Genomic DNA, 12,613 nt, shown 5'->3' on the forward strand with positions numbered 1-12,613 from the left:
GAGAAGTATTTTTAAACAGGAGCTGCTTAAGCGCTGCATTTTTCTTTCACGTCATTCAGCACTGCGTCCTCTCTTCTGATGGCCTTCAACAACCCTGTTGGTAAACGGGTGGGAGAAAAGCTCGGTCTAGCCTTTCTCCAGCCGAGCGAGTATCATAGCTCAGTATCTTTGATAGACGCATTATTTTCCTGAGCGCCGACAGTCTCAGGCGTGTGCACCGGCACTGCCCGGTAACACGCAGCAGCCCCTGTTTCCCGACCCAGCCCGACCTTTTCACCTCGTCCCAGCCTGGCTGTGTGCGCGTTCGCTTCCTGGCTCGGACTCGCGGCGCACGGCTCGCCCCCGGGCCGCGCCCGGGCTCCCCGCGGACGCGCTTCCCGGCGCGGCGGGCCGGCCGCGCCCGCCGCTGGCTCGGCAGGGGGCACTCTTCCCCTTGGAGCCGGCCGCGCCGCTGTCCCCGCAGCGGCCGCGGCGACGAGGGCCGGCGCAGGCCCGGCGCGACCCGCCGCCGCCACCGGGGCCGCGGCCCGGGCCGCTCTGCGGAGCGTCCGGGGCTCCTCTGCCGCAGCCCCGGGCGGAGGACAGAAGCCAGGGCCTGCGGTGCGGAGCGTCTGTGGCGTCCGGGCAGCGTTTGCCCTCGGGACCCGGGTTTGCCCAAAGAGCTGCGCAGGGAGTGGAAAGGAAGCTGGGAGGCCGGTAAGGCACAGGCGAGGTCCGGTGCGTTGTCCAGGCTGGCGCTTTCGGAAAAGGCTCGCTGCTTTTGCTCAGTAAATTCGAGGAGGGCTGCTTTGCTGGGCCTTCAGAAGCTGAAGATCTGCAGTTCCATTTAAAGTGGTTTTGTAGCTCTCAGACGTTCATCAGCCAGACCTCAAACGCCTCAAACTGGGCGCCTTTGTTTGTAGAGTGTTAATCTTCACTGTGCCTTAAATTTCTTGGCTGTGAAATGGAAGCACCAAGACTTACACATTGTGGCTTCCAGGCATGTGATAAGGCATGAAAGTGTTTGTGATGTGCTTGGCAAAAAAAAATGGAATTGAGCATTGTGCTCAATTCGCTGTTATGATGAAGAATCTCTTTATGAAGTTCATCTCCTAGACCTTTGGGTTCTCTGTCTTTTCCTGTTGTTACGGCTTGTTTCAGGCTGGGCTGAATCCTCCCTGAAGCCCCAGACAATTAGAAATAGTAAGGAGCAAACATACATACATATGTGCGCATGTATGCATTTGTGGGTGTATATGTGTGCTGTATTGCGGTCATTTAAAAAAAAAAAAAGCTCTAAGTAGACCAGACTGGAGAGGCAAAGTCATAACAAACTGTAAATGAAGGAACGATAAATGGCACGCTCCAATTTTGGCCCATGAGATTTTTATCTAATTTGTATTTAGTTTTGTACATCATGATTTCTTCTTAAAATTGCTGAAAACTTTTCGCTAATAACATTTCATAAATCACTTAACTATTTACATACTTTAAGATCAATCATTAAAACAACTGAGAAGTAGATGTTACACAGATCACTCTCACAGACTTTGTAGAGGAAGAAGTTCCTTGCTTTCCCCAGTAACTCATCCCATACATAGTTTACTATTTGAGATATAAATTATTCATGAATAGTTTTTAGCAATCAGTGAATTAGCCACCTGCAATTAAAAAAAAAAATGACCTCCTCGTCTTGCATTTAATTTGACTAAAGTCAGTGTCATTGCTATATGATTGGGTCTCATCTATTTTTATCTGCTGTAGGAGCTCTTTTGATCCAAAATTGACAAAACCAATCCAGAAAGTTGAAAAAAAAACAGTCTTATACATGTATCTATATGTATATGTGATAAGACCAGGACTCAGCCCATTGTGTGAACTACATAGTTAAGAAGAAAGCCTGGCTCTTCACCCACGGCAAACTTTCTGGAGAACGCCACACAGAAAGAGAATGCAAGCCCTCGAGAAGAAAAGCAATCCTTTTGCAAAGGTACCAGGAATGACTAGAAAGCCAGATCATACTGACCAAGTATTCTGACACCTCTTTTTGGAAAAGCAATGTCATTTTACAGTAGATGAGGCTTCTGCCCTTTTACCAAATAGAAAAGGTTTACTTTTAGCATTTGACTTGAAAAGAAATTGAAAACACTCTTTGAAGATGTTTGTAAGACATTAACAATGGATCCTGCCAAATACCATGTTCTCCATTTTGCCAAGACTGCTGTGCTTTGCTGCCTCATTTTTTTTTCGTCAAACTCAAACTGCTGACAGAATGTCACTCTAATAGAAAACGACATCATTTGGAATAGTTATTAATGTAAAAGAAGACCATGTTAGAAAAGGGTTAGCCATCTAAATGGCCAGGTTCAACAAGACACAATTAGGGTTGCATTATCTCCCTCCCCGGAGCGCACATGTGTGAATTTATGAAGCTTAGAAGGGGGCTAATTTAGCCTTATGCATACCTTTTTTTCACTTGGTCATTCAAATAGTTAACACTTCTTTTTTTTTTTTTTTTTTTTTTTAATTAAAGCAGCTATGAAATCTTTATCTACCATAGCTTTGATTTCTTTGTGTCTTCATAGCTACTACAAATATTTATTTATTCGTATATATTGCATTGTGGAAAAGGTGTTACAAAAGGCTGTATGTTACCTTCTGTATTAGCTCGGGACAGGAGGTCACCCGACACCGTAGTGGATAGAGACGAGGAGTGTGCACTGTGAGACATCGAAGGCATTGTTTACAGAGGTGGAAGAACAGAAGGAGAATTTGTAGTAACAAAAACTGACGAGAACAAGATTTCATAGAGAAAGGACGGCCAGTTATGTGAAAAGCTGTTGAGATGTCCCAGGGAGGTGTAAGAAAATTCACAACCTGAAACTTGACTAGGAGAAGAATAGAAAAAACCTTTAAGAGAGGTTTAAGTGGAGTACGGACTGAAAATCTGATTGAATAGGTTCAAGAAGTAGGCTGCAAGAAATTAATTCAGCAGGAAATTGTAAATGATGTAGACAGACAGAAGTTCAATAAGCTTGGCAAGAGAGGCGAAAAGCAGGCTGGGTCCTGATGGCAGAGTACATAGGATGAAGCATGGACGTGCTAAAGGTAGAAGAGACTTCTGGCCATACGCTTCATCATAATTGCTATAAATCAGTGCAAGGGATTTTGGTAAAAGCTGATTATGCTCCCATCAAAAGTTCTCATCTTGGGACTCATTTATGCTCTGGCTTCTCCCTTAAAATTTCTCCTCTGGGAATTCTGTAACAAAATTTATCTTCATTTCCTATTAAGTTTATTAAATAAAACAATCAAAAAGTTTAATCTTATTTCTGTATAAAATAAAATCTTATTTTCCATCTATACTAATGAATTCTTAAAATGAACATTTTGTTAATTTTTATTATTTTTTGCTAAGCCCGTAAAGGCAAAACTTTTTTCCTCATTCATCATTTTTAAATGGTAAGTAGTATGGAATTGAATGTATTTAGAAGATAAAATGAAATTCAAATAAACCACAGCATAAAACATTCATCTCGTTATTCTCATGCATACACATCTCAGTTATGAAAAAGAGACTATTTCTATTAATATTCGTTTAACCACTCTTTGCTACCTTCGCCCTGTTGTGCTGGAATGGATGTCTGTATGATGGTAATCACGGGATGGTTTTGCGAACCTTACTGTGTAGGAAGAATGCACTTTTGGCCAGCAGCACTCTAGCTAGCTCCGCCTGGACAGCTCGCCCACTTTCAAGCCTGACAAAATGCCTTATGTTTTCTGTGTCCAGACAGTGTAAAACTTGAATCCAAGAGCTTGTGCTTTGTGTTTATAAGATAGTGGGCCAGCATTCAAGACAAGAATTTGCGTTACACATTCCCCAATGTGCTGTGTCAGTGCTAAGAGTCCTGAGCTGGTGCATCCTCTAATTATCTTGGGTTCTTGCAAAAGTCAGTCACAGAAGTGAAACTTGTGCAGACAACCCCCTCCTCACTTACTTTGCTCCATCTTATAAATGACACTAACTATCAGCTTTGCTTCCAGAGGTTTTCCAGACCGCTGCTGTTTGTTTTTGGTCTGCCTGTCTTTGTCAGTTATTTTTCTCTAAGTCGACATATTCAAAGCAGAGCCGAAGAATGCAAAGATTATCCACTTCCAAAATCTTCTCTCCATGGACAGACCCAAATAGCATCTGCTGATGAATGACAGCTTATTGTTCATTCTAGTTACAGTAACATGTAAATCTACTGACTGTGACTAGGGAAGCTGGGAGCTTGTTTGCCCTATAAACTTTCTCAAGTGCCTGCTGGGTGCACAGTGTTTCCCCAATCACCGTGCTTCACTAGCAATCTCTGAAAATGCAAACCAAACAAATAATTCTAGTGCTTGTAGCACAGAACAGGCAGGAAGGATATGTTTTAATGTAAATTGAGTTAAAAGTTCTCAGATTGAATTGCCTGAAGTGGTTAGGAGTTAGCTGATGGCGTGTAATAGCTGCTCAGTGTTTTTCTTGCTTCTTGGTGCAGACAGCATTGATTGGCCTGGCTGATTATAGCCCTCATGTCCAAGAGGTGCAAGTTGTTCTTAACACTAGAGGACTGGCTCTTGCGTGAACAGGCTTAATGCGTGGTAAGCGATACGGCGTGGGCATAAATTTTGTGTGCTTGAAACTGAAATGAACTTTGCTTGTATGACATATCCGTGTAGATATGGCCAGTAGCTGTTAGAGTCTGTTGTAGCTCATATTTATTGCTTGTAGTTAAAGTAAAAATCAGTGCCATGCGATTTTATTCAATTCAGGGGAAAAAACTAATTGTCCTTCTGCCAAAGTTTAAGTGCTACATTTTTTCATTAGAATTTAACAAATGTTCATCTTAAAATAGACTGACAATGGGTCATACTGTTCCACTTTATCTGTTATGAACTTAAAATTTATCAAAGCTAGCACTTGCTCTTCCCAGAGCAATTTCTATTTTCACTCCTGGATTTAACTATCAAATTCTCCTTTGAAACTACTGTTTAACAGCCACGAAATCCTAAACTGTTCAAAAAAGGTCACTGCAATGGTCTTCTACTTTCACCTGCTGTTCACAACATGTTACATAGATGCTTTGGGGCTTTATTATTGTTTATAAATCTTTACCTCTGATGCAGAACTGTCATCTTTTTAGGGACTATTCTTGAAGAAGATAGCTGCTACCTTGTCCAAGATCTGATACCCATCTTTATCTTGGCCAGCAATGACCATATAATGAATGTGTGTGAATCAAAGCTAGTTTGGAGTGTAAACTAAATCTTCCTTCTCTCTTTTGCATTCCACTTCATCACTTGCAGGCCCTCGTCTTGAATAGGGACTCTTCTTGCTGTCATAATGTAACTAATGGTAATACTTGCGGAGGTAGGTGCAATCCAGGATGAGAAAGGCTATCTTAATCTTGCCCTCTCATGGTAAAATATATTAAATCCAGGATTTAAAAAGTAGACTAAGCATTGATGGGATTAAACTTCTTACATATCTTTAAGGAAGGCACATTTATTCTTTAGTGTTTAGTGCTAAGTCCCATGTTGAACTGAATCCAAAACCGAGATGTAGATTCTGGCGTATCTAAAAATGTCGAACTGGATCTCTTGGTTCTTGCTTTGATGTGGCAGTATTCTTTTAGTGTCTGAACAACATCTTGGGTAGAGGTGAAAATGTAACACAGAACCTTTTAATTTCATTGTGTTATTTATAACAATTATCTAAGTCAGATTAGAAGTAAATGGCTACAAATCTTCTTGTGTGTGTGTATGCGTACCCAACAATTCCTAAATGCCACTAGGAAATTAGAGTAATTTTGATACTAAAATGATTACTACCACTTTTGTAATAAACTGATGCGACTTTAGAAGTCTGTCCCTGATATCTTTCATGATTTAGACATCACACAAGCTATAATTGTGCTATTAAAGGAAAGGGAGCTAATCTTTTTGCATTTGAAGTAAGCCCTCATCATCAGACCCGACAAAGCCAGACAGATCAAAAAAGAGTAAAAAAGAGCATTTAAGGAAATTAGTACAAGTGTCAGTTAAAAGGTAAAAATTAATGCACTTATTATTGAAATACAGTTGAAACCTACGTTCTTTTCATTTCTTTGATATTGCTAAAGCATAAAACATTCAATTAACTTTCCATTGTGTTTGGGGGGTAGTGGGGAAAGGCAGAGCATTGTCAGTGAAGTGTTAGGTGTGTAGGTGGTGTGTGCAAGGCAGAAATGATTAGATATGAGCAGAGGGTACAGCAAAGGCTTTTACCTTGCAGTCGACAAAGCCAGTCAACTCCTTTAGCGTGTTGCAGGACAATGTTCTTGCATGTATACTGCTTTTCCTACAGATACAGTCCTAAGCCTCTGAGAAGGTAGCATGCATTCCTTTCATCCTCACTCAGGGAGTGTTTCTTTTCCTGATTATTATTATCTGCATCGTTGAAACCTGCATGGTTGTGCACCTCTTTCCTAATAAAAAGTGAATACAGATAAATTGATAATATTTTGGACCATTGAATAATAGTACTTTGCAACATAAGTGAAACAGATACATTTAATTCATGCCATAAATATGAATTCCCATGGCTGTATTCTTTTATTCTTTGAAAGCTGTTACTAAGCGTGCTTATTTGTAAAAACTGATTTAAGATCTTTGAAAATATATCCTTGATTTACAACTGTTATATGTTGGCAACACTGAAGCTGCAAATAATTTGTAATAATGCAGTAGTTTTTCCCATCCTTTGTGCTCTTTAAAGTGAAAGCAGCAGCTTTTTTTTTAATTTCTTTTTTAATGAGAGCACTGTAATGATGTAAAATATATACAAGGAAAATTTTAAAAATCATACAAAACAGGAATGCCTCTGAACCCATTTGGCTGGCTTGTTAACAAATCCTTTCCAATATATTGATGAAGATGTTTTCTCTCTAATTCCACCATCCCTACATTTTATTTGAATTTCAGTAATATTAAGACGATGCCGTAATGTTCAACATGCTTTAATTAAAAGAAGTATTTGCTAATTGGCATAAAATATCTGTGTGATTATTTTTCCATATATTTACGATTTTGCAGTAAGAGAACAGCTGCTAAATATTTTCTTACATGCTGATTCCACTTAATCAACATTCTTCTTAATGGAGGCGACAAAAGTTAGAAATTGTGTTTTACAAATGTGTTCCATGAAAACATCAGCATGATGACAAAGTCATGCCCTTTGGGGTACAAATGAGCAGGTTTACCGCAAAACACGTCTATATATATAGGAGATAAATCTTAGTTTAAAAATCCTTTGCAATATTGAGCACCTTCCAAGCCAAATGTGTACTAGCACTTAAAGAAAATATTACCAGTTTTAACACCCAAACTCACTTGATGTTTTGATTATTATTCCTATTAATATGCACATGATAGAAGTTAATGCCATACTGACAGATTTAATGCTTTGTAAATGTGCTGAATTAAAGTAGAAAGGTAAAAGCAGCCATTACCCTAAGACCTAAAAGAGAAACGCTAATCAGCTGGCTTTTTTCCTCCTATCCTTTTTACAGATGGCTGGAAATGCAGGTTTTATTTAAAATGCAAGGCTGGAAAAAGCTTAGCCACAGGAAAAAGAAAAGGTCTTGACCCTTAAATATTGATTCTGTTCTATTGATTACAAGAGATGGGTGTGGAGAGACTTTTAAAAAATGTAATCCTAAAAAAGGCACAAAGCAGATTTAGGTAAAAATCAGCCTGAGCTTTGTTCGTTACAGGCCTAAAGAGTTACAGAATATAAGGCAAAGTGGAGGGAGATCAGGGCACGTGCGGACTTCAGAGCCAATTTTCAGGCCTCATAGACTCAGAATACAAAAGCTCTTGCCTCTCCTGGCAAGAGCGCTCTGCCAGTAGACTATGCCGTTACGGGATATCCAGCAAGGTCAGGATCTACATTTAGTGGTAAAGTCCCTGCTGTGGGCGAAGGGGCCTGTTGCCAAATCTTTCTTTCTTTTCAGACATGCTGAACAGCAGAGCAAGAAGAAAAAGAGCCCCCTGCAGTCACTGACAAATCAGGAGAAAAGGTAACAAACAAAGTTTAGAAGCTGCGTCTTGAACTGAACTTTGAAGTGGAAAACTGGAAGTTTCAGGGATGAACAGAAAGACTATTTAGCATGATGTTACCCAAGAGAGGCTTTATTGGAGGCCCTCAAAATCCTAGGGCAAGCAAGCCTATGTAGTACAACTTCTCTGAGAAGTGTCAAATCTACGTGAATCCTGAAGTGCCTGATTTACTGGAGTAAAAAAGGCTCTGTAATTCTCATTGTCAAAGAACTGAAGCTATTCTGTAGATTACTGGGAGGAAGAATGGCTCCCTTGCAATGTGCAAAGCCATAAAGAATTCGCTATAGATACATTGACGAATGGAAACATAAACACAGAAAAACGTGTAATCCAAGGCAGTAACATACATTTTAACCTAAACCACTGCTATATTCTCAGCGTGTCTACTTAGCATTTCCACACTGCGTAGCCTGGGCTGCTGACACGACTTTCCCCATTCTTTTGCCAAGAAAGCACAAAATGTGCTAGATTGTTTTTTTGCAGAAGTTTCTCATAGACTTGTGGAATTATGCAGATAGACTCTCTTAAAGACATTTAAAGTATACAGTATTTGATGAAGGACTTCTAATCAACAAAATCTGATTTGCGAAGTGGGCAGATGTTCTACGATCTGGTCTGGAGACTTGCTGTTCTCCTCTGCTGCATGTAGTATTCCCGTTATCTTTCATGGTGTTTCTTTGCAGGTGTGTCCTCACTGCACAAGCAAGCCTTCTGTTCACCAGTGATGCTGTTACTGACTAATCAGTCTGTCCAGAGAGGTTGCCATAAGGTATGTAGAGTCAGAAAAGTAAGGGTCAAACACTCTATTCAGGTGAGATGCAGCTAAAAATTGTGCATATAAAGTATGTCTCAGTTTTAGCAATCTGTGGTACCTTTTGGAAGGAATCATGAATCTGGACAGTCAGTATATCCAGGGTATGAACACACAGGAGCTAGGCATGAGTGATCTGAGACAGCATGGTGCTTTGCAGGGGGTGATTAAGTCCTGCTAAAAAACGTAGTTTCCAGAGGGTAACATGGTGTAACATGACTGTTGCTGTAAGTGACCGTCTTGTATATTTCTACACTTCATTCCAAAGTGCCATATAGAAAAATATCCTAAACTGTCATGCTAGGTGATCTGTTCTCATTACAGTGTGCCTTCACCATTGCTCTTCATTTTTGCTGTCTAAAGACAATCCTGGGTAATATGTTCTTAAATAAGTACTCGGTTAAGAACGGTCCCTGGATTTTAAAAGCCACATTTCTTTCCAAGTTATTTTCTTCTAGAAGTTTTTATTAGTTGCAATATCATCAGCTAATTCTGCAATCAGTGATCTGCTTCACAGTGCAGCTTTAGTGCTAACAAACATGCAAAAATAACTTGGTATAGAATCAAAGGTGGAATAAAAACATTTAGAGATTTTTTTTTTAACCCCGGTTTACTTCTGCTTAGTTTCTCCCCCATCAAAAGAAATCTGTGAAGTTTTAAAAGACTGACAATTTCTTTTGCATAACAATTCAGAAATAGGACTTCTTTTGTGTGTGCCTACTAAATTAGAACATCTGGGACAGTTGATTTCATCAATAATGAACTCCCTTTGCAGCAGTTAGCGACAAAAAATGTTTTTCAAGGGAAGTAAATATTTACCTACATATTTATAAACTTTCTCAGTGCTTTTTGTGAAACTCCTCAGCAGCTCCTGCAAAATAAAGTGGTAAATTAGAAAATGTACTACATAATAATGGATATTAATATTTTTCTGTTTTACCTGTCTTTTAAAGAACTAAGATGAGAAAAATGTAAAATTCATAATGTGAATTGGGGAGCTCCAGAACGCTTTTGCACTTTACTTGTGTGTTGAGCTTCGGCTGTCACTGTCTGATCCACAACGCAGCCTGGTCTCCGCAGCATACCCGGGAATCACATTTGCTTCAGGTGCAAAACACCCTAGCCTGAAGCTGGGAAGAAGCTCTCCTGCCCCGAGGTCGGGCTGGTTGGGCTGGGGGACAAGGTCGACCAGCGCCAGCTGTGAAGGTCAGCTCGGGCGAGGGGCTGCCAGGGCTGAGACCCGGGCTCCGCTGCCCCTCTGCCCTGCAGCTGGGCAATGAGATGGCTTCCTCGCTTCAGAAGGACGTCACAAAGATAAAATACATTAAACTAAGCGATGTACTTAGACATTACAGCTTTGGAGGAGGAACACGGGATCGTTTAAGCACCTTAGGAACAGAAGTCCATTAATACAGACTCAGCTTCGCTTTCTTTGAAGTAAACGTAAAAGGGGAAAAACGCCTTACCCTTCAAAAGAGAAAGGAGTATAAGGTAAGAAAATGAAAGGCTGCTATGATGGTGGCAAAGGCTAGCGCAGTATTATTGTAACACCGATGATTAGGAATTAGGGGAGGCCCTATAGCCTCATTATATATTACAAACAACAGTGGAGTTTTTAATGAAACCTTTTAATCTTCAGAGACAATTTATAGGCTTCCTGCTGCTGGGTTTCCAGCCACTCTCTCCTCATAATCTCCCCTGAAGCCTGGCCCTGGCCCTGGCTGTCTCCTCGCGGCTGTGTGGCACTGAGCGCAGCTGGCAGCGCCGGGGCTCAGATGCGATAGCGGCGGGCCCCTCTGCCCTGTCAGCGCCGCAGAACACCCCGTGTCTTCCTGCTGCCCATGGGGCTGGCTCCTGTGCAGAAGGGAAGTCAGAGCACATGCCCCAGCTCGCCATGTTGTGGCTGCGGGGCTCAGCTGGCATTTCAGGGTAAGCCCCGTTCCCTCCCCAAGAATAAACACTGTTTCTTAGCAGCTTGTTGATGTTCAAACGGACAGGGTACCTCAGCAAGGGCGTGGGCTCTCTCCTCCTGGTAATCTGCTGGGGGCAGCCTGGCCATTCCTGGCTGCCATGTTGTGGTGCAGGCAGCCTGTCGGGCCTCCAGCGCTGCCTGCAGGTTTTGCCTACCACTGCCCAGTCCTCAGTCACCTGCTCCCGCCCTTTTTTTCTTTTTTTTTTTTTTTTTTTTGAAATCACTTGAGGTTGAGATAGCTCCTCATGCTCTGGATACATGCAAGTTTCCAGACCTTTGCCTTAGTAAAGTCCCAGCACAAGGCACCTGGGCTTCTGTGAGTAAAGCCTGGAAGACGCAATCTACATTTAAAAATCAGTAGAGTAAATTGATGCCTGCAAAAATGCTGTATAAATCTATACCAAATAATAACAATAGAAAGCTATTAGTTTAGGCATATAGACTCCCTTACTGCTTTGCCACCATTATGTTAATAATGATGAGTGGAGTGGCAAGAAAAATGGAGCCATTTTTCCTACTGAAATGCACTGAAGGAGTTGATGCTTCTGTAGGAATGGAAAGAAACATAGTGACTTTTTCCTGGACAAAAATGGGCAGGGAGTGAAGCTGGCATTTACTATATAAAAATATTCTTCTAGTGAGGTTCATTATTTTCTGTTTCAGTAGGCAGGGAAGGAAGTTGTGTTTAGAGGGAAGACCAGTTAATTGGATATGTTTTTCACCTGCAAAAAGAGGTGGGGTGACTGCTTTAATGTCAACCCAGTCCTCACATTTTGGTTAAAAAAAAAAAAAGACTTCTAGCAAAGGAATACAAACTCAAGTTAATATTAAGTTGTGTTTTTTTTTTTTTCTCCAAGAGATAAAAATGAAGGCAGAGAAGGAAAGGAGAAACCAAAGGGGTACTCATGTCTGGAAAGTTATTTTGCAGCAAAGGGAAAGGTGCATGGAGGGTAAGTTGTGCAGAAGGACTAGGTGTCTCCTCCTTTCCAAGTGCATTCAGTGCTGTGTGCCCAAAGAAGTGTAAACAACAGAAGAAGAGGTATGTAACACCTTATGCTTTTATTAGACAGTTTTCTGCTAAAAAAAAAAAGTAGTACTGGTAGCCTCAGATGTCTGTGTCTTTTGTTTGTATTGGTGTTGTTTGAGGATACTGGCCTAAGGTTTCATAAAGTAGCCTTGGGCCTGTTATGCCACTTAGCTGCGTGGGCCAGAAGTTCAGGTTCCAGATATCCATATGTTTACAGGCATACAGCTGGATCTGTGTAAGGCAGACCCTTGCGTGCATCCTATATCCTGAAATCAGGACCAAGAGTTGTGTATTTGTATGTCTCATTACAATTTCAGGATTACAGAATGTATATTTTAAATATTTAAGTGTCACCCACAGGCTGCTCTATGTTTTCTGCTCACCCGTCCTGCCCAGCCTTAGAGACGCACTAATTTATGTCCTGATCCGTGTGCTGGGAATTAGTGTCATGGCACTGAGTAAGATTGTAAAGAAGGAAAATCTTCTTTTTTTTTAACCTGTGTATGTTGAACATACTTATCTTGTTGCATGAATATGGATGATAGTTTCCTATGAATATGGAAAAGACTGGGGAGGGATGGGTCAGTGTTTAACATTAACTGCTCTTAACATTTCCACCAAGTTGACCCTACCACAATGTGATGCATAGCAGGGGTCAGGCTTAGCTGATTTTCTGTAGAATGCCATTAGTAATTTT

At 41.0% G+C, this 12,613-nt stretch overlaps 1 long non-coding RNA gene across 2 annotated transcripts in view; it reads left to right on the top strand.

Annotated features, from left to right (window-relative positions):
* Window positions 1-507: 507 nt before the first annotated feature.
* Window positions 508-12,613, top strand: part of LOC142361975 (uncharacterized) — a 179,605-nt gene continuing 167,499 nt past the window's right edge. For both annotated transcript variants that reach the window (XR_012764569.1, XR_012764570.1), the window contains exons 1-3: window positions 508-696; window positions 8,001-8,066; window positions 8,790-8,875. This is a non-coding gene — a long non-coding RNA (uncharacterized LOC142361975). The remainder of the gene's footprint in view (window positions 697-8,000; window positions 8,067-8,789; window positions 8,876-12,613) is intronic.

This window comes from Opisthocomus hoazin, chromosome 7, assembly GCF_030867145.1.
Source record: "Opisthocomus hoazin isolate bOpiHoa1 chromosome 7, bOpiHoa1.hap1, whole genome shotgun sequence".
In the NCBI taxonomy this organism is placed as follows: Eukaryota; Metazoa; Chordata; class Aves; order Opisthocomiformes; family Opisthocomidae; genus Opisthocomus; species Opisthocomus hoazin.